Below are 19,771 nucleotides of genomic sequence, written 5' to 3' on the forward strand. Positions count from 1 at the left end.
CAATAAACCTAGTGCCACGGTTGAGCGTCGCTATTGGTCTATTGCAACGGCTTCAAGCAACGGTTTCCTAACCGTTGCCATAGGCACATCTACTGAACCGTTGCTGTAGACATTACAACCTTTTTATACTGTTTTGTTTTACCTGTTGAAACGGTTATTTACCTGTTGAAACGGTTATTAGAAGCTGCTGCAACGGTTATAATGAGCTACTGCAACGGTTATAATGAGCTACTGTAACGGCTGTTGGAAGCTATTAACGGTTGTTGTCAGCTATCGCAACAAGATAAATGTATAATACACTTAAATTAATATATAAATGATGAAATGAAAATATATTCATCAACAGAATCATAATTCAAAATATACAACTACGATGATCCATTTATAAAAGCAAAATATACGATAAAAGTGTTTAATAATCCAAGAGTTGGAATATATAAGTTTGAAAAATAGTTCAAAAATAAAAACATTCCTAGATTGTCTGAAGATTCTTCAACCAATACTTTTAGGTAAGGTCTTCATTGCTTTCATCTTCCCCTTGATCATTTGGTTCACCTGTAAATTCAACAAGAACAACAATAATTAGAGGGTAGGAAAAAGAAAAATATTGCCTTCTCAATATCATTATTATTGCACTATATATTAACACCAATAAAATTATACAAGTACTTAGAAGACAAAACAAAAGATGAAATTGGCATTGCCACTTCAGAAAATCAAGCTACAAAAAAGAACCAGAAGTCCAAGTATGCAAAATGTTACACCAAGAAAATCACTATCTTATGTAAGTACGCATTACTCATTGATGTGCACAACTAATTCCGATTATCAAATGTCTTTATGTAAACTGGACATCATTAAGAAGAGGGGAGAGCAGAAAAAGTTACCCAAAATCAAGTATTAGATTAAGTGCATTAACTTATAATATGACAGATTGATAATTTAGTAGTAGTTTCATGTTAAATTGCGGCATAAGCAACACAAGCTGAAAAAGAGAAAGGATATCTTGATTGGTATCCAGTTCAGTGCTTCAAACCCAAGCACTAAATATCAATAAATCCATTCCAAGTAAGAAGTAAAGTTCAACAGAACATCAACCAAGAAAACAAACTTTTATTACTAATGAATGCCATTTATTATGAATATCCCTATTACAAAGAAAAGATATGGGAGTTTGACTTCATTTTCTGGATATCCAAATTGTTACAGAGGTTTAAAGAGCATATGGTCAATAGCCATATGCACGTAGAGATGGTACCACTACAGATCAATTACAAAAAACATACAGCTCAACTTGTTTTATCGGCAATCACTAATGTTACCTGTAACATCTTGTTACCTGTAACATCTTGCATTTCAGTAGCATGGATAGTGCCAAGTGCAGTTAATAAAATACTATGGTCCAACTATGCCAACTCTATTTTTGAGAGACACATATTGCGAAAAAGATAAATGATCAAAGATACTCGACCAGATTGCCAACTCTATTTTTTAAAGACTGAATAAGCAAAAGATACTCGACCAAAGAGACAAAGCAAGGCAGTTGGAACTGGACAGAACACCTCTATTGTTTAGAGACACAGATTGTGCACACAACAAAAGAGGATGCAAGAGAGATCAGTCTCTGTTTTTGAGAGACACAGATGGCGCACACAACAAAAGAGGATGCAGCAGAGATCAGTCTTTGTTTTTGAGAGACACGGATTGCGTCGCACACAAAAGATGGCATGTTGATTGGTTGAATAGCTACTTGTTGTGCGGACGAAGCTTCTCCTGGTGAACGAGCACACAAGGTTGCTAAAATATTATGATCAATTTGCAATCCTGAACGCTGAACAACTACTTAAATAGAAAACATAAAGAACAAACAAGAAAACTAACAACTACTTAAAGGGGAGACCTCTCTATTAATTTATCGTGAATGAACTAAAATACTTAATACAACTAGCTAAATCTTTGTATTATGAGATCTTGGTAGCACTCGCTCACAGAGTAAGATATAAATAAAAAGAAAATAAAAGCATCAAGTCGCTAAATTTGGTAGCTACAGATTATGTGATGAGTTTCAAAATGGGAGGCCTCAAGAAGCTCTCTGTCGATGAATGAGAGCAAAGAAGTAAGAAAAAATATCAGTTTTGAAGAAAACAATCAGTTTTGTAACCTGTGGCAGTTACAAAGCTAATAACCAAATTACTTGAAGCCTTACGGTAAAAGTAGAATTGTGAAAGAAAAGTTTCCAGTTCTCAAGTAGATGACCCAAATTGTCAGCATGTCAGCTTAAATAGTCAGAAACAGATATGAAAAGAAGCCTGAGAAATCCATAAGAGGTTTGAAGCAAATAGCTATGTACTATCATCCACTTACACTAAAGAATGACCCAAGCAAAATCTTGTCAAATGTTTCTTATTACTGAGTATATTCATTATTATGCATGTCTATTAACTTTTGTAAGGCTGGGCATGACAATATCATGTTTTAGAAAAATACATCTAGCATCACATTTATCCTTGCAGTTATCACATCTATGGATACAATAAAGGACAGCTAAGACCAGTTATAGGCAGCAAGGCAGAATAACAAAACAAAGATCAAGATGACAAGGTTGCCTTTTTTTTTATAAGGATGTCAAGGTTGCTTTCTCTCTTTCTTTATCAGTCATAAATAGTTTAGCAAATGTGGAACCAATTAAAAGCAGAACTTATTACATGCAGCACTCTTTGCTGTATGTTGGTTTTGCTTCTTGGTGACGTCGACTCAAACTCAATTCTGCTACTACCACTCAAATTAAGTGGAAATGAACTGATTATCCACCCCTTTTGTCCCACATTACATTTTTCTCAAGTAACTTTGTGTTCCTTGATTTTTTTAGGACTATACTTTCTCATAGTTATCTTGGTAAATTATACTACTACAATCTCTTCAACTATCAGAAAATATTTAAAAAGTAGGATGGAGAAAATCTATATCTAAAAGTAATTTTTTTGCGAGGCATATATTTTGATGTCAAATTATCAATTGTCAAATACACTTCTTGATTTCAGCAGCATAAATAATTCAACTCTATATCGCAGTTTCCCAACACAAGATGTTCTCCTCATACATGGTATTCTTCATACCCGCCTCACTAATTTTGGGCGAAATACACATAAAATTTGGGCAAAATATGCATAAACTTTGAGAACCCATTTCAAGAACCAATTTTTGCGACTTTGTATCATAGTAACAAAGGCAGAGGCTTTTGATTGTAAACTACGTGTATTTATACAAGCGAACAGAAAATCACTAAAATCAGCACCTAAACAAACCCAATTGCACACTGAAGATAACAAATATAGAGCAGCTACCCCAATAATTTATTCCCAATTTGTCTTTTACTTGACAAATAAATAAATTAATAAATAAGTATATAACATGAATCTTACCTAGTGTAAAGGGAGATGAGACTTAAGTTAGCTTCAAACTGGAGAGGCCTCAAGAAGCTCTCTGTTGATGAATGAGAGCAAAAATTTAAGAAAACAAATCTGTTTTTGAAGAAAAAGAGAGTTGGTAGAGAAGAACCTCTTAATCTCTTGGATTTTCCCGTAAGCCTTTCTCGGTGGTAATCTTGAGTGTGGACGGCAGCTCTTGTTTAGGGCTTGTATTAACTTTAGGCTTTTTGTTTTTTGTATCTGTGTTAGGACTTTTACTTTTTCTTTTTCTTTTTCTTTTTCCTTGAGACGCTTAGCGTGATAAAGTTAGAAGAAGGTAAAATAGGGAGGGAAAGTAAAACCGACCCACTAGCCCTTTTTTTCAAGAACCGTTGCCAAAGATGCCTCTGTTGCAACGGATTAGAACACCGTCCCAATACATCAATCTACAGCGACGGTTTTTGTCCTAATGCAACGGTTTATTTTACTACCTATCTCAGTAGGTCTCAGAAGATTATGCACGGTTGTAACCGTTGCCATAAATATTTTATTGCAATGTTTGAGTAACCGTTGTTAAATAACTGTTGCGATAGGTCTATTTTCTAAGTAGTGTCGACATTTCCCATTCTAAAGCCCAAAAGTATCCACTGCTGCTATTCGAGCTTTTCATATTCCTTATTAATGCAATAAGCAAAGTGTTTTGAGTTTCCAACAACAGGTAACAAAGTGGAGTAGTAATTTTTAGTGGTGGAATAAATTCCATAATATGGATGAAGACATTTTAGTAATTTTTCGGTGAAAAAGTAGGTACATTTTCTCTTGCTATTTTATTTTTATTCATTGTGATTTAGTTTATTTTTGAATTTTTAGAAAAACAAGAAATATAATTTAAAAGGAAATATTTTAAGTATATGTTATTTATCGAGAATTAATTACTTCTAAGATTATATGTTAAAATATTATATTGTCTAACATCAATGTGAACTGTTCTAATTCTAATGAAAAAATAACACTTACTATTTGTTATTTAATCAATTCATAGAATTCAATTTTTGTATGCATATATACGAAACTTTTCATCTCTTCTGTTTTTGACTAAATACACAAAAAAATAGTAGTCATGCAATAAATTCATTTAAGTTTTTTAAAATCGCGCAAAGCCCGGACGGATTCCCTAGTATATATATAATAAAGATGGGCTTTGAATGAGGGACGTGGCATATTTCATAAACCAGTACTTCTATTTATCTATTTTCTTAGATTTTTGCCCTTTTTCCTCTTATCTAAGTGCTCTAAATAGATTTTAAAAACCCAACAGTCACCACAATTATAACCATATTAATTACGCCTCTTCGGCTTCTCCGTGGTAAATGCTCATTCTAAATACACATCTCATCCACACATTACACCTCTTTGTAAATGTTTTTGCATAATAACACTTCTCATCGTCTTCTTCTCCCACTTTCAGCGGTAAATTAAATCTCCTCCGTTTTATTTACTTCTTCCTCCAAATTCACAAATTTCCTTCCTTGGACCCGTGCTTCATTGGTAAGTATTTGATTACCATCGAGTATAGCTGCATCTGTATTTTGTATATCTTTTTACCTGCCAATGTTTCGGGCGTTAATAAATGGGTTTCTCTTTTCTTCCCTCTTATACAAGGTTACATATGATGATCAACCTTTGAAAATTAATAGCCAAAGGAAGATTATATCGTCTCTATCCATTCATTATCCCAAGCACTGCTGAGGTGAAAACCCTTTTTTGTCGTAACTTAATTAATTATAAAAATATTTTGTAACCATTGCAGTATATGATATTGTTCTAAGCATTCAATTTTCTTTTCTTTTTTTTTTCCTATTGCGAACTAATTACAACTTTATCGATATTTTGTTGATTTTGAATTATTTTGTTTTGTAGATGTCACCATCTTTGGTTAAGAAAGCTTAATAATGAGGTCTTAATGCAATTGAGACCTAAATCTTAGAATGCCCACGCGCCACTATATCGTCAATTTCTTATAATCAATTTTAAGAAAAAACTCAGTTTCTCTATTCTGTAATAATATAATTTTTACCGGTAGTTAGTAGTTTGATTTTGTGCGGAATTTGCATAACGTAAGGTTCATCAAGTTGATAAAAGATGAATGGCTTTATGCAAGATTGATAACTAGAATCTTAATTATGTTTGTGCTTAATGATATTACATGTAAATTTAATTGGTGTTTCAGAAATCTTTATTCACGAAGTTTTATCTGAATTTTTGTTGTTGAATTCTATTAATGCTCCAACTGAAAAGTTTTCTAATCAGTTTTCTTGAATTTGATTGAGTTTTGTCGCGGGGTCTGGGGGTGTGGTTTTCTCAAATGGTTGGATCAACATGATGAATTGTTCTTGAAGAATTATAGTTTGATACTTTGAAAGACCAAAAAAGGGAAGAAAAAGTTAGAGTTTCTTTGTAGAAGATAACGCTACTGTCTCTTGGTTAGTTAGATAGGATATGTATGTCTAAGATAGATATTGAATTGTATTGCACATCCTCTTTAGTGTGATGTAGTTGTCATTTGTTTATTTTAAAAATTACTTTTTACTTGTTTGTTTCAGTAAACCTATTTTCTTTTTGGTTCGTTCAAAAAAAATGACTCATTTTTAAATTTGGAAATAATTTAGTTTAAACTTTGTCCTTAGCTTTTATAACCACACAAATATTCTGGACCGCTTTTTGACTTGTTTAGGACTCCAAATTTTAAAAGTCTTTATTATTATTAAACTCCGTGCTCAGTCAAACAAGTTCACATAAATTGGAAGAATACTTTTTTGTAAATAACACAAACTGTTTTTTTTTATATAAATATGTATGTTAGGAGAAGCGTTTGTCAGAATATTTTATTGCTTTTCTTTATTTAAATAGTAGTACTTGAACCGTTACAAAATGATGTACATCAAGAAAAAGGAATAGTCTTATTACTTTCTCAATCAATTGAACTTTGCATGTTTCTGTTGGATTTTGACGATTTTGATATATGGATGTCCTATTGTTTTTGTTGTTGTACTTCGAGCTAAGTTTGTTATAGTTGTGATAAAGTAGTTATTCCTTATGCCAAAGTTATTGAACGATGTAGTTTACTACTATGTCCCAATTAAGCCTTCTCACTTTATTTGGGAATAATATTAAGGTAAGAGTTGAAATTTAATTATACTTGGAAAAGTTCAAGTAAAATTAACATTTTGAAAGTCATAAATCTTTCTTCCATGAAATGTCGGTTTCATAATAATCAAATATTGAGAAACAATTTGAATTAGGTAGAAAACAATTTTACTTTTGAAACTGCATCAAGTCGGTGGACCTTTTCTTTAATTAAATAAATATTTAGAGAGTGTAGGATCTAAGTAGAGAAAATATGATCATATTTTTTGGTTAATCCAAATTATTAAAATAGAATTGAAAAGTGAAGTATTTTTATTTTACTTTATTATATTTCTATTTGACGAGGACTGAATACGCTAATGGGGTGTATTTATTTGTGACAAGTAACAAGTCCTTAGCTTGGTACCAAATTGTCTCCTTTTTGTCATTTTTTTCGTGAATTAATGATTTTGATATATTTATTAACATTTTAAATTTGAAAACATTTTCAAGTTATGCAATCATGTCATTTGTACATTTTGTGTTTCCTTACGGAAATTATTGTTGTTAATTAGTTTGATGAGTATGACTTTTAATACCATTGCTTTTGCATATGATTATTAAATGAGCTTAAGCCCCTTGAATATTCTCATTCGATTAGGCTCAGAAACTTTACTAACAATCTCCATAGTCATAGCAAATATCTATATAAAACTTAGGTGAATAGCAAAGACGAATTAAAATTTGAAATCTAATCGATTTATATTTTGAGACAAAAAGAGTTGTTAAAATATCTTTAATATTTTAATGAATTTGATGATATCTTTTATATCACTTGACCAATGGACAAACTTTCAAGGTCAAAAGTCATATGAACTACCTCAAAAGTCAAAATTTCAAGACCAACTTTTTTCAAGGTCATTTGTCTCATTGACCCCTATGTGTGAGAGTCCAAAAATGGTACGAATATGTACACAAAGGTGTATGTAGTGTAAAAGTTATGGGTTCAACTGAACTCATAGTTTTCGATCATATCCTGTATATTTTTGCTCAAAAAATTATTAAATATGTACAAATAATAAATTTTAAACCCATTAAATTAGATAAGATATGGTAGAATTATGAATCTGAACCCATAAAGTTTAAATTCTGGATCCGTCTCTATATGTACAATTTGTTGTCCATCAGGTATTTGAAGCTCATACCAATGCAAACCATTGGTGCAAACTGGAGATGGATTTTTACCTAGCTCTACTATAATAAAAATTTATTTACCACATTTATTTAGATTCCTTATTAATTACTTTGTATATTTATATTTACTAGTTATATACAAAATCATAAAAAAGAAGAAATTCAAGATCCGTTAAATCTAGCCTATCATTTACATGACACCCAATCACCATTTTCAATAATCCCTCCTATATTTAAGATTCTTTCCTTTTCTAAAGGATTACAAAAATATCTTCTCTTTCTTAACAATTACCCAAAATTATTCTTACCCACTGTAAGAAATTTTGCTTACCCATTGTTATCCAAAATTTTGCTTACCCAAAATCTCGCTTACCCATTGTTATCCCCCCCAAAATTGCAGATTCTTTTCCTCTTCCAAAGCTTTTGAAATTTAATTTCTCTTTTTTTTACTAATCACCCAAAATCTCTATTTCTTATTGATACAATGTTGACGAAATTCGGAATATTGCTCTAGAATCAAGTTGTGGGTAAATTTTGAATCTTGTTTTCTTTCTTTCTAAAATCTTTATTGTATATGACTTGTATATGATACATCAATACCCAAAACAATACTCGATACAATGCTAATACAATTATAATACGATTGTATTAAATTTTTAGTGTAGTGTTGTGATTAAAACTTGAAGAAGATGAAGATTATAATTGTATCACAATTTTTTAGAAATGTATCGCAATTGTATTATAATTGTATATGTATCATAATTGTTGCAGGAATTGTATTACAAATGTATGATAATTGTATATTCATTGTAATTGTTACGAACAGTTGTGAGTTTGTGACGAATTTTACAGTTTGTATCACAAATATGATAATTATATATTAATTTATTAGTATTGTATCAGGTATTATTTTGGGTATTAAAGTACTAGATACAGATATGATACAAGTATGATACATTTATGTTTTAGGCATTGATGTATCTGATACAACTCAAATACAATTATGAATACAATTATCATACAATTTCTGAATATTTTTTAATAATATAAAGCTGTTGGAAATGTTGGGAAGAGAGAAGATGGAGATTCTGGGAGTAAATTAAGGGATTTTGATGTAAAAAAAGGAGAGAAGAGGAGAGGGGGTAAAAAGAAAATGATGTAATTGAATCCCTTAATTGAAAACACTAATAATGGGGTGGGAGTCTTTTAAGAAAAAATGTATACAATTTGTAAGAAAAACCTAGATACTTATTAAAAACTGCAAAACATAGAGTACATAGGTAAATATGTTTCTAATATAATATAGCTAAGTAAAAATCCCAATGAAAATATTGCTATTCAATTATTTCGAGGTATGGCCAAGGGAATCCATGAACCCGCTATTATTTCGCTTTTGATTACATTATTGGTAATTGCATACAAGCATAATGATCATTTGATTAACAAACATTTCTTCGTTATTTAATTGACATCCTCTACAAGTGCAGAAAGTTAAATTCAGATTCCACTGCTCACAAATTCAACAATTCTCTTCAAGCATGTAGGATCTGAGGCATTCAAAATTTTAAATCTGCATATGTAAAGCGCTACTCCTATTATATAATTATACTAATAATAAACAACAATTATTATTACTACGCCTTTATCCCAAATAAGTTGGGATCCGCTATATAAATTTTCATTTTTCATGTTACTCCATTTAGGCCATATTATGTCAATATCATGGAAATACAAACAAAAAGTTTTACAAGTTCTGTATATTTTCTAAAGGTATAAATCTTTGAAAGACTAAACAACTTCTAAAGAATATAAGACCTAAAGTAAAAGTGCTAACGTCTAAAACATATTCTCAAGTAATATGTGTTTGTCTATATAAATGTTTTTCGTTTTGCCTCATCTTTTGTTAAGTGTGCATGGATCCTTAGAAATTGTAGGTCCTTCGAGACAACTTCTTTTTTAGGTCAATCTCATTTCCTTTTAATACCTTCATTCACCATGGTTTCACACCTATAATTATATAAACAATAGTTGGTTTAAATTTAGTGTGTTTGTGAATGTGTGCGCATATGTAATTCGATCTGAATGTATTAGTGTTTGACCAAAAATATCGATCTTGGTTCAACGAATTATATGTAAATGAAGGAGAGTTAATCTTAGTTAAAAATAATATCCTAAAGATAAAGTTATCGTGACCGTGACAAATAACTAGTATATTTATTCGGATGGAAGTGAGTATAAGCAATAATAACAATATTCAATGACCCAAAAAGGTGAAGTATGGCATTCAATAGTAATAAATGGCAATAAATGACATTTAAGTAAATAAAAAGTATGAGTCGCCCAAAAAGGGGTGAAATCAGTGGATATTCTTTCTGACAATGATGAATGATTGACGAGCCTTTGAATACTTAGGTTGTTCTTGGATCCGATGGGAAATGCTAGACAAGAATCTTAGTAAAAAAGTTATTTTTGTATATTTGCAATAGGATCAGATTCTCTATATAAAGTTAATGTGTTTTTAACAAATGAATATCTCATGTCTCCTATCATTGTGTCTCTTTCTATTTATAGGGAACATGTTCCTAGAAAATCCTACACTACAAGAAATTTAATTTTTAACGACCATTTCTTAACGAAGGGACATAAAACCGGTTGTTATAAGTGTATTTATAGCAACTAAATTTTTTTTCCGATCGTTAAAATTAATTTTTAATTCAATATTAACGAGGGGATAATATTCGGCAGTTAAAATATAACACAGCCGGTCGTTATAATTATTAATTAATGAAAAAGTGGCGCTAACTTTTCCCACATCCCCCCAAAAAAAGGAAAAAGCCCCAAGACTTCGATTAAACAGTTCGTATACCTAATAAGCCCGAATACTTCTCTAACAGTTCGTAAACCTCTGTTTTGAATGAATTAGCAGAGAACTGCTATGACAAATTCAAATAATTAGAGTTCGTGAAATTCAGCGAATTAGCGAACGAAGCTGCTCGTCACCTCCATTGACAACAGCTGCTCATCTTTGAGGTTTTTCTCATCACGGTAAGGTTCAAAATTTTACCCTTTTCTTTGTGAATTGAGTAATAATTTTGCTAGAAAACGCACCTGTTGAGCGATATTTGTCTTGAATGGAAATTTTTTGTGAAACTTGTTTCTTGTTTTAAACTGTACAAATTTGATCAGAGGTATGGGGTATGAGAATTGGCTAAAGTTATTTGGTAGTATGTCTCTGTTTTCAATCTCAATTGTAGTGCAAAAGATCAGTATGAAAGAATGAGCAAGGGTATGTTAGATATGTTGCACTTACTGGAGAGGTGGCTTGTCCAGTTTTTGAACTTGTATCACAAAGTACTTGCTGCACATTCTTTCCCTCCTCATTCATCACATGATCATGCTCATTGAGCAATGCTTCAAACGAGTTAGAAAACTCGATATTCTTTGATGTTATGACCTGGTCTTTCAGACCTGGAGATCTCCTATTTTTAGGTGATCGATGCGTCACTGCTTGCTGCTGATTAGCAGGTGATCGAGCAACAACTGTCCAGTCCTCTCCAGCTATATTCTTTACTGTTCCATCTCCCATACCTATCTTCTTTGGTCCATCTTAGAATTAGAGCTATTCCTCAAGTCAACTGTTGCAATTTGCTGCTGCCCGGATGGTACAAAAGTGTGTGCCTTTGGGCTTAAACCTTTCTTGCATTAACTCCTTCACGTTCCTGCCCCTCATCTTGTGTAACAGTAGCTAAAAAACCTACTGGTTTTTCAACTACATCAACAAGTGCAGCAGTAGATTTAGGAGTCCCAACAGTAGGTCGATCACCAGTTGCATTCAATGCAACATTAGCCTCCAACTTCGAACCTATAGTAGCTGCTTCAGTTCCACTTTTTCGACTGCCACTGCTACATGATTCTTAGTATTGTTTCCTCGATCACGCCCTGTAACAGCTACACTACTCAAAGCATCTACATCTTCAAGACCTTGCCTTTCATCGTGCACAGCAGTAGGTTTAATAACTGCTGGTTTTTCAACAATCTCAAGTGCAGAAGTATTAGCTTGATTTGCCCAGATTTCACTGAAGCCTTGTACTCCTGCTTAGCAGATTCTAGCGTCCCAGTTTCCTGCATAAGAGCCGTTTTTACACCAGCAGTGGCATGATCAGCTATAGGTTTTTGTTGTTCATTACCATCTGTAATTACTGCCTTAACACCTTTAGGTGCTGCACTATCCAAAGCAACAACACCTTCAACATCTTGCCCCTCATCATGCACACCAATAGCTTTTAAAACTGCTGTTTTTTCAGCTATTTCAATTGCACCAGTAGGTCGATCACACAACCCAGTTTTCTTCTCCTGCACAACTGTTTATTGATGATCATTACTCTGCTCCTGCCTAGTATTAATGTGCCCATCAACTGTAGTAGCAACCTTAGCTTGAACACGATCAACACCAGGGCCCTTGGCAATTTGCTTTTCCCCCTCCAACTCCTGAGAAACATTCTTCACAGCTGTAGCTTCAGAACCTGCTGGTTTTTCAGCACTTACAGCAGTCACTACACCTCGATCATTAATCGTTTGTACCTCAGGAGCATTCAGTGCAATATTATGATTTTGTAGAGCAGAACCAACAACCTGGTAAATCCTCGCTAAAGCAGTAGCAGCTGGAATGTCACGAGGGAGTTTAGAAACAGGTTTCTGTTGATCCCTACTCAGTTGTCCAATTTCTATAGCATCAACCTTACCACTCCTACCTTCTTGATCAACCAGAGTAACCTCTTGTTGTTCATTGCCATTTGTATCTCGAATCAAAGCAGTATCAAGACTAATGAAATTAAAAGAAGGTACTGACTAAATTGGTCTTTTGATCCTGTACGAGAAAACCATATAGATATTAAAGAGCACCAATAATTGTTTAACTTTTTGGTAGTATTAAAATGATATATCTTCTATCAATGAGCACTCAAAAATCAGCCTATTGAAGGTTTTGAATCTGCATTGTTTAGTTGTCCTTTTTTTATCTTTACAAGATTGCTTATTGTCCATATTGGATCTTGTGGGGCATCACACTAATTCAATTATTTGTCAGAATGTTCTATATTTTTCAATAAAACAAACAATTGTGTATCATGATACTGTAATTTCAGTCAGTATTGAATGTGGTCCGTGATGATTTAGCCGACCTCAATTTGTTCGGGATTATTTGGGACTGAGACATAGTAGTAGATTTGTAATATCATGAATTTTCCAAACATTGAGGGGTTGTTTGGTAGCCGGTTAGAGTTATGCAGGTATTAGTAATACATGTATTAGTTATTAGTTATGTATGTATTAGTTATGCAGGAATAAGTAATGCAGAGATTAGTTATGCGGGGATACGCTATGCAAGGTTGAGTTATGTTGGGATTAGTTATGCATAGATTAGTTATGCAGGGATTAGTTGTGCGGTAGTTATATAAGGATTAGTAATGTGAGTGTTATTTATTATTAGCTTACTCTATTTTATTAAAATTGTTAGTATAGTTTAAATATATTTTTTTAAACAAAAAAATACAAATTTGAATAAAGGGTATTCTTGTCATTTTGTGTTTTAATAGAAGTATTACTAATACATGTATAAGTTATTCCACCTTCTACCCTGCATAAATAATACATAGATTCCCTCATAACTTATACATGTATTAGTTATGCGGAAAAGAAAAACATGAACCAAACATTGTATTAGCAATGCTACATTTTATGTGGAAAAGAGGAAAAAACAACCAAACATTGTATAACTTATGCTAGCTTCTATGTGGAGATTATTCTTTCCCCTTCTTTTAACCAAACAATGTATAAAGTTATCCAGATAACTCCTCTCTTACCGGCTACCAAACGACCCCTGAATGGATGCAATGGATTCATAATGTCATTCTGGCTAGTTTGTTATTAAGGTATAGTTGAATGAAGAGGAATTGGCAGTTAGAATTGAAATGGTCCTTTTTAGCAATAAGGAAATCAATCTATGAAATGTTGTGGTTTCCAACATAGTAAACATTTAATCTTTAGTTAATTTTAGGAGTTCTTGAATTCTTAGTATAATTTAGCTTAAAGTCCTTTGTCCATTTAATTGTTTGTTTAACTCTCTTATTCAGATGTTAAAACTTAGAATACTGTTTATGCAGGTCAGTCGCCTATTAGACTTGATTGTTCACAGCCTTTACAGTCACAAGGAGGTTTTCTTGCGAGAGCTTGTTAGGTGAGGACATCTCTCTCCTTCTTTTCTTTTCCCAAGTGGCAAACGTCTGAATACTACTCCATTGTTTTCTTGATAACATCAATTAATTGTTCATAGTGTAAAGTTACTTGTTGTAGTCGGCATAGACATCATGATCCATGTTTATGTCAAAAACCATCTATTTGTCATAGATTAAGTGTCTATATTTAATAACCAAAAAGGAAATAGGTTCACGTAAACTGGAACGGAGGGAATAATAAGTAATAACCATCTTATCCTTGTCTTGGTACTCCCAGTCCTCTGTTTGGGGGTGGGGGTGGGGGGTGGGGGTTGTAAAGAGTATGAGCTTGGTTAAGCACAACTTATCTTAGTTCTGGAAAATGCTTCCCAAACTATAACTGTCACATTTTCTTGATAAGTTTTTACCACAGGTAAAGCAACATCTAGGTCCTTAAGACTTTGTTAATTGCTCTCCACAAGTTTTGCGATATATATCAACATTCCTATTGAACATGTATATCATGGGAAATTTCAAGTTTACAGCTCAACCCATGATCAAATCCAGACCTAAACAGGCAAGAAAAAGCAAAATATTATGCCAAGCCGATAAGTGCCATTAACATCTCGAAGTAGAAGCTAAAAGAGATGCTAAAACAATTAGGGGAACCAAGCAAATGTAGCTGCTACATGTTTATTTGTTTGAAGAAGACAAACTCTTCTTTATATACATAATTTGATGGTACGAAATTAAAAGAAGAATTGCTTTTTTCAAGCCTGAAGCAGGTCCAGGATTTAGACTAGGAATTAAGATTTTATCAGATTATGTATAGTAATAGAATAGAGCATTATGCACTGCTTGAACATCTGAAACATAGCTGAATGTGGATAGAGACAGCAGTCCTAGTGGCTAAGAGGGATTCATTCGGTTAGACAGCAGTCCTAGTGGCTCGATTAACCACTGCCCATTCTTCAGATTTTGAATTATGCAGTGCTTGAACATCTGATTCTTGCATCTCAGCTACATCAACCCCTTCCAGTTCTTGTCCCTTATGCACAGGCTGGGACATTGCTGCTACTGTGTCAGCTGCCCCCGTATCAATCAAATTCACATTAGCAGCTTCCAATCCATCAGTTCGTGCACTAGTACTATCACGAGCAGCAGATGCTTTAACTAGTGCACCTACTTCAATAGCTTCTCCTTCCTTAGTAGTTTGATCCACCCTCTTAATACCTGCTGGTTTTTCCACTGATGCAACAGGTGCAACATCACCTATATTAACGTCCCTAGATGCAGCTCGATCCACAGTTGCATTCAATGCAACAGCAACCTCCAAATTTGAACCTACAGTAGCTGGAACTTTTACAGATGCTTCAACATGTCCTGCCCCTGCTACCGTTTGTTGATTATTACCAGTGTTTGCTTTATTCAAAACCTCCTCTTGTAGATTTATTCTTGCTCCTGAGGCAATCATATCACCTTGTCGATTATGCCTAGAATTAGCACCGTTTACAGCCTTATAAAGCCTTGCCAAGGCTGTAGTAGTAGGAACATCATCTGTAGGTTTAGATTGACCCTTCACCACCTTTGAAACATTACCTACTGGATTAACTGGACCTCTATTATTTCCAGTTTTTGCGACCTGCTGCTTCCCAATGTTTCCATCAGTTATTGCAGCGTCAATATCTCCATGCAACTTCCTTTTATCATTAAGAATTTACCGTAAATCACCTTGAAATTTTTCAACAGATGCAATCATCACAGTCCTCAATTTCCACATTCAAAACATTATCTTGATTCCTTGTCGCAATCAAACGGCATGTATTTTCATCATGCCCTTGGCGTTTGCAACATGAACAATATAATGGCAAGTTATCATAAACAATCTCCTGTACAGCTTCAACGATTTTCCCAGAATTCTCATCCAAGTATTGCAACGTTACGTTTTTTGGGTGCTTGTTCAAAAGATTGAGGATCACTTTAACCCAAGCTGTGCTAGCCCTATATATATTACAAATTCTACTCCTACTACATATGAGACTACGACATATTTTACTCATACTACATATGAGGCTAGGACATATTCTATTCCTACTACATATGGGACTAGGACTATTTACATATAACTATCTAACATGGTTTAGAATGGGTAATAGATATTTGTGTAGCTATAGATCATCTCATTAACTAAAATGGGCATTTTAAAGTTAAATTGTTACTAGATATAGAAATGTGTCATTCTTTTATGGACCGAATAAAAAGAAAAAAAGTGTCGCATAAATTGGAACAGAGGGTGTAATTACTTTATGCATGATCTCACAATTTTAATAATCTTTGTCAAAATAGACTTGTCTTTCTGTATCCTGTTTATTACATTGCAGAACAAATATACCATCGAAAGAAATGATAAATTAATCAATGACATGATAATAGGAGGGGTCCGAGGAGAAAAGGTATGAAAATAGAAGAGGCAGTGGCTTAATCGACTTAGCTTAATAGCATTGCTGGAAGATTTTTTTTGCACTTGCTGATATCTATAGAGAATCTGTTGTGCATCTGTTTTATCTACTCCAATCGGTAGCAGGTGAAGGGTTTATTCTGAATGACTTGGTACTGAGAATGGGCAACTTTTACTTGCTAACTGATTATGAGGACATCCCCTAGCTGCTTTATTCATTTGTCCTGAAAAATCAGTGCAAAGTACTAGAGTAGCTCTTCGCCATTCATCTGTTTTCTAAACATTAGCACAAACTACTACCAGTAGCTCGCTATAGCTATAAGATTTTCAGTAACTCTTCGATCATGCTTTCATGAGATGAAGCAGACAGATGATGCTACAGTTCGTTACAGGTCTGAACATAGAGTAGGGAGTTTATTTCTGGCAGAACTTCTTAAGTGACACCGAGCACAGACTTCTTGAAGAATCATTTTTTCAAATTCTGTCATGCTAACTAAGCCTGTATGTTAATCCTGAATTAAGATCTTAGTGTGTCAGTTCAGGTACCTATTCTTTTTATTTTTAGTGCCTCAACTCCATGAATCTGATCTTCAAGCATATGTTACCAATTGACGATTATCTTTTCCTTTCAGACCCCCAATCTCATATTTTATCTCTGGAGCATGTATAACATTTAAGCAAATGTAATCCTTAACTTCTTCTGAAGTATGATGGATTGATGACTGACGTGTTTCAAAATGTTTCCTTAATCTGTGTAACTTGTTTAAGTGTGTGACCATCTCATCAGAAAGCTGAAGCTGCAAGAGAACACACTTTTAGATACTTAATTATGTATTCAACACGCTCCCCCACTTATAGGCCTAATTTTTTTATGGTCCGATCACGTGAAGTCTTTTTGCTAATGAGTGGCGGTGAGACTCGAACTTTGCTTGCCCTGATACCATGTAAAAATGTAGAAGAAACTTATTTTGACTTGGTTAACAATGTATAAGAGGTGCTTCTTATATGCCCCCCAGGACTTTGGTCTTGTGGTAGGAGCGCAACTTGTGATGTGTGGTTTAGGCGCACGTCACATGTTCGAAGCCTTTTGATAACAAAAGCCGGGTATTTAAGTAGACAAGGATTGAGGAGCGGCCCATCATCTACTGAGTTTCAAAATTGGTCCTAGGAGATTTCTCGGCTATCGAAAATAATATAAAATGAAAAGAGGTGCTTCTTATATGGGAATCTTAGGCTATATAATATGCTAAATAATCAATACTCTGTGTTGATAAGGTAAGAAAATATTTTATAATTAAATACAAAATATCCTTAGGTATAGAATACTCTATATGATTTTCCTTTTTAAATATAATGTGAATCTAGAAGTATATGAATATAGACACATATTCAGTTGATACTAAATATAGCTCATCTCTTGTGTTGGCTGGTTGCTTTTCTATTAGCATCCTTAGGTGCAGTAAGGATTCATAAGAAGTTGCTAACGGAGTAGAGTTACCAAATTCCGAGGACCTCTTTGTCAAAACTTTGTTAACATGTGGTAGTCCAACCTTTGTACTCTCTGTTGGGTTATACATGTTGACTAGCTTATGAATGTCATAAGGTCTAATTTTTGATTGTGTAGCTCTATCAATTGCGATTGGTTTACCAGCAGCAACTGCGATGGACAACAAAGCTCTCTTTGCAAAAAGATCTGGAGATAAGTTCGGCAACGATATCCACACTGCCGCCATAGAAGTTTCCTCTCTAGGATTGTAAGCAATTGTCCATGGGAACACTCTAAGCTGGTGTTCTTCTCCATTTAATGGCAGATAATTAACTGACCTGGATAACGACATAACGAAGTCATCATATTGATCAAAGCGCAGCAACAGTTGCCGACGCTCAAGCAGCCCGATCAAACAGTTTCCTTTCACGCCCATATGCTTGGGCAGTAAACTTCAGATTTTAATTGAACTTTTCACTTCTTTGGCTAGTCAACTTACTTCTCGTGAATATGGTTATCTATCTGTGCATTCGATAATTTAAGGTGTTATCTGTTTATTTTCCCTTTAACGTGTTCATTTTCTTCTTTAGTTGTTTATTCTTTGTTATTAAACGGGCATAAATTTGTTATTTTAACAGATAAAAAACTTGAAGCCCGAAGAACCTATCCTTGAAGAAAGTGTAGAGCAAGTTGAAGTACAAGAGGTTTTTGGTTCGTGATGGTTTAAAAACAGTCTTATGTACATATATATGTTACAATTTTACTTTTTTTTCTTTTTAGGAATTATTAAAAATGATGATTAACTCATCTCATTTTATGCTTCCAGTTGTCTCTTGGATGGGTTTGCGTTATTTTTACTTTTCATTGTTTTAGTAAGATGGGTTTATTACAATTTGGATTGGTTTTCGGTAAATATGATACTTTAGTTCTTTGTATTAACAAGATATGAAGTATTTGGTTTATTTTTCAATGTTGTTGAGCGTGTATGAAAGCATATAAATAATTATTACTATTCACGTAATTTAAATTTTTATTATATTTATTACATTTTCATATTAGCGAAGAAAAATGTGGTCATTAAAACTCTTTAGCGACAGGTTTATCAAATAGACGAAGAGACTTTTGGTTGTTAAAAGTAATTATACAATTAACGAAGGGAATATCGGTCACTAAAATCACTTGAATTGACTTAATACATTGTTGTCATTAAAGACTTTTAACGTCCGGATAACAAATTAGCGAGGAGAAAATTCTGTAGCTAAAACGCATATTTAATGACCAACAGTTATGCCGTCGCTAAATATCCTTTAACGACCGGTGACGACCAGATTTTTTTCTGTCGTTAATAACTTATAACGACCAGAATTGGACTTTTAACGACCAGATTTCCCCTCGCTAAAGCCCCATTTTCTTGTAGTGCAAGTCCATATGATATTTTTGAGTTAGTAATATTTTTCTTTATGTCTTATCTTAGAACTAGTCGTTATAACTCTGTTTAAGATGTTCGACCTCGACCTTGAACTACGGTGACTTTGCGACCTTGGTCTTTGCTGACTCTTCGACCGCATCCTTCATTGCTTTGAGGCTACTTCGCCTCGAGGGCGATCTTTGTGGGGACCTTATTGATAGCACGTGGCGGTCGACGAGGGCTATAATAATGCTGACATGGCTTATCCATATCAAAGATATTTTTTGGCCCATACAATTAGTTCCTCTGCTTATCGAGGTCGTCCTCGCGGGCGAGGTCGATGAGTGGATAGTGTCGTTTGTGGTTGAGTTTTGCCGAGCTGGCTATACGGGTCGTGGTCGTGACTGTTAGGCAACGTGGCTTCCTAAGGGCCGCACATTTTGAATTCTTTGAATTTTCATGGGAAGTCAGTTGGAACCA

At 33.7% G+C, this 19,771-nt stretch overlaps 2 long non-coding RNA genes across 2 annotated transcripts; one reads left to right on the top strand and one right to left on the bottom strand.

Moving 5' to 3' along the window:
* Positions 1-381: 381 nt before the first annotated feature.
* LOC107786736 (uncharacterized) lies at positions 382-3,702 on the bottom strand. Its single transcript, XR_001648214.2, has 3 exons — positions 3,559-3,702; positions 3,423-3,483; positions 382-555 (listed from the first exon to the last, which is right to left on the bottom strand). It is a non-coding gene; the product is annotated as an uncharacterized LOC107786736 (long non-coding RNA).
* Positions 3,703-10,531: 6,829 nt separating this feature from the next.
* Positions 10,532-18,857, top strand: LOC107786735 (uncharacterized). Its single transcript, XR_001648213.2, has 3 exons — positions 10,532-10,772; positions 13,889-13,962; positions 18,522-18,857. It is a non-coding gene; the product is annotated as an uncharacterized LOC107786735 (long non-coding RNA).
* The last annotated feature ends 914 nt before the right edge of the window (positions 18,858-19,771 follow it).

The sequence above is a fragment of the Nicotiana tabacum genome, chromosome 23 (assembly GCF_000715075.1).
Source record: "Nicotiana tabacum cultivar K326 chromosome 23, ASM71507v2, whole genome shotgun sequence".
Lineage (NCBI taxonomy): Eukaryota > Viridiplantae > Streptophyta > Magnoliopsida > Solanales > Solanaceae > Nicotiana > Nicotiana tabacum.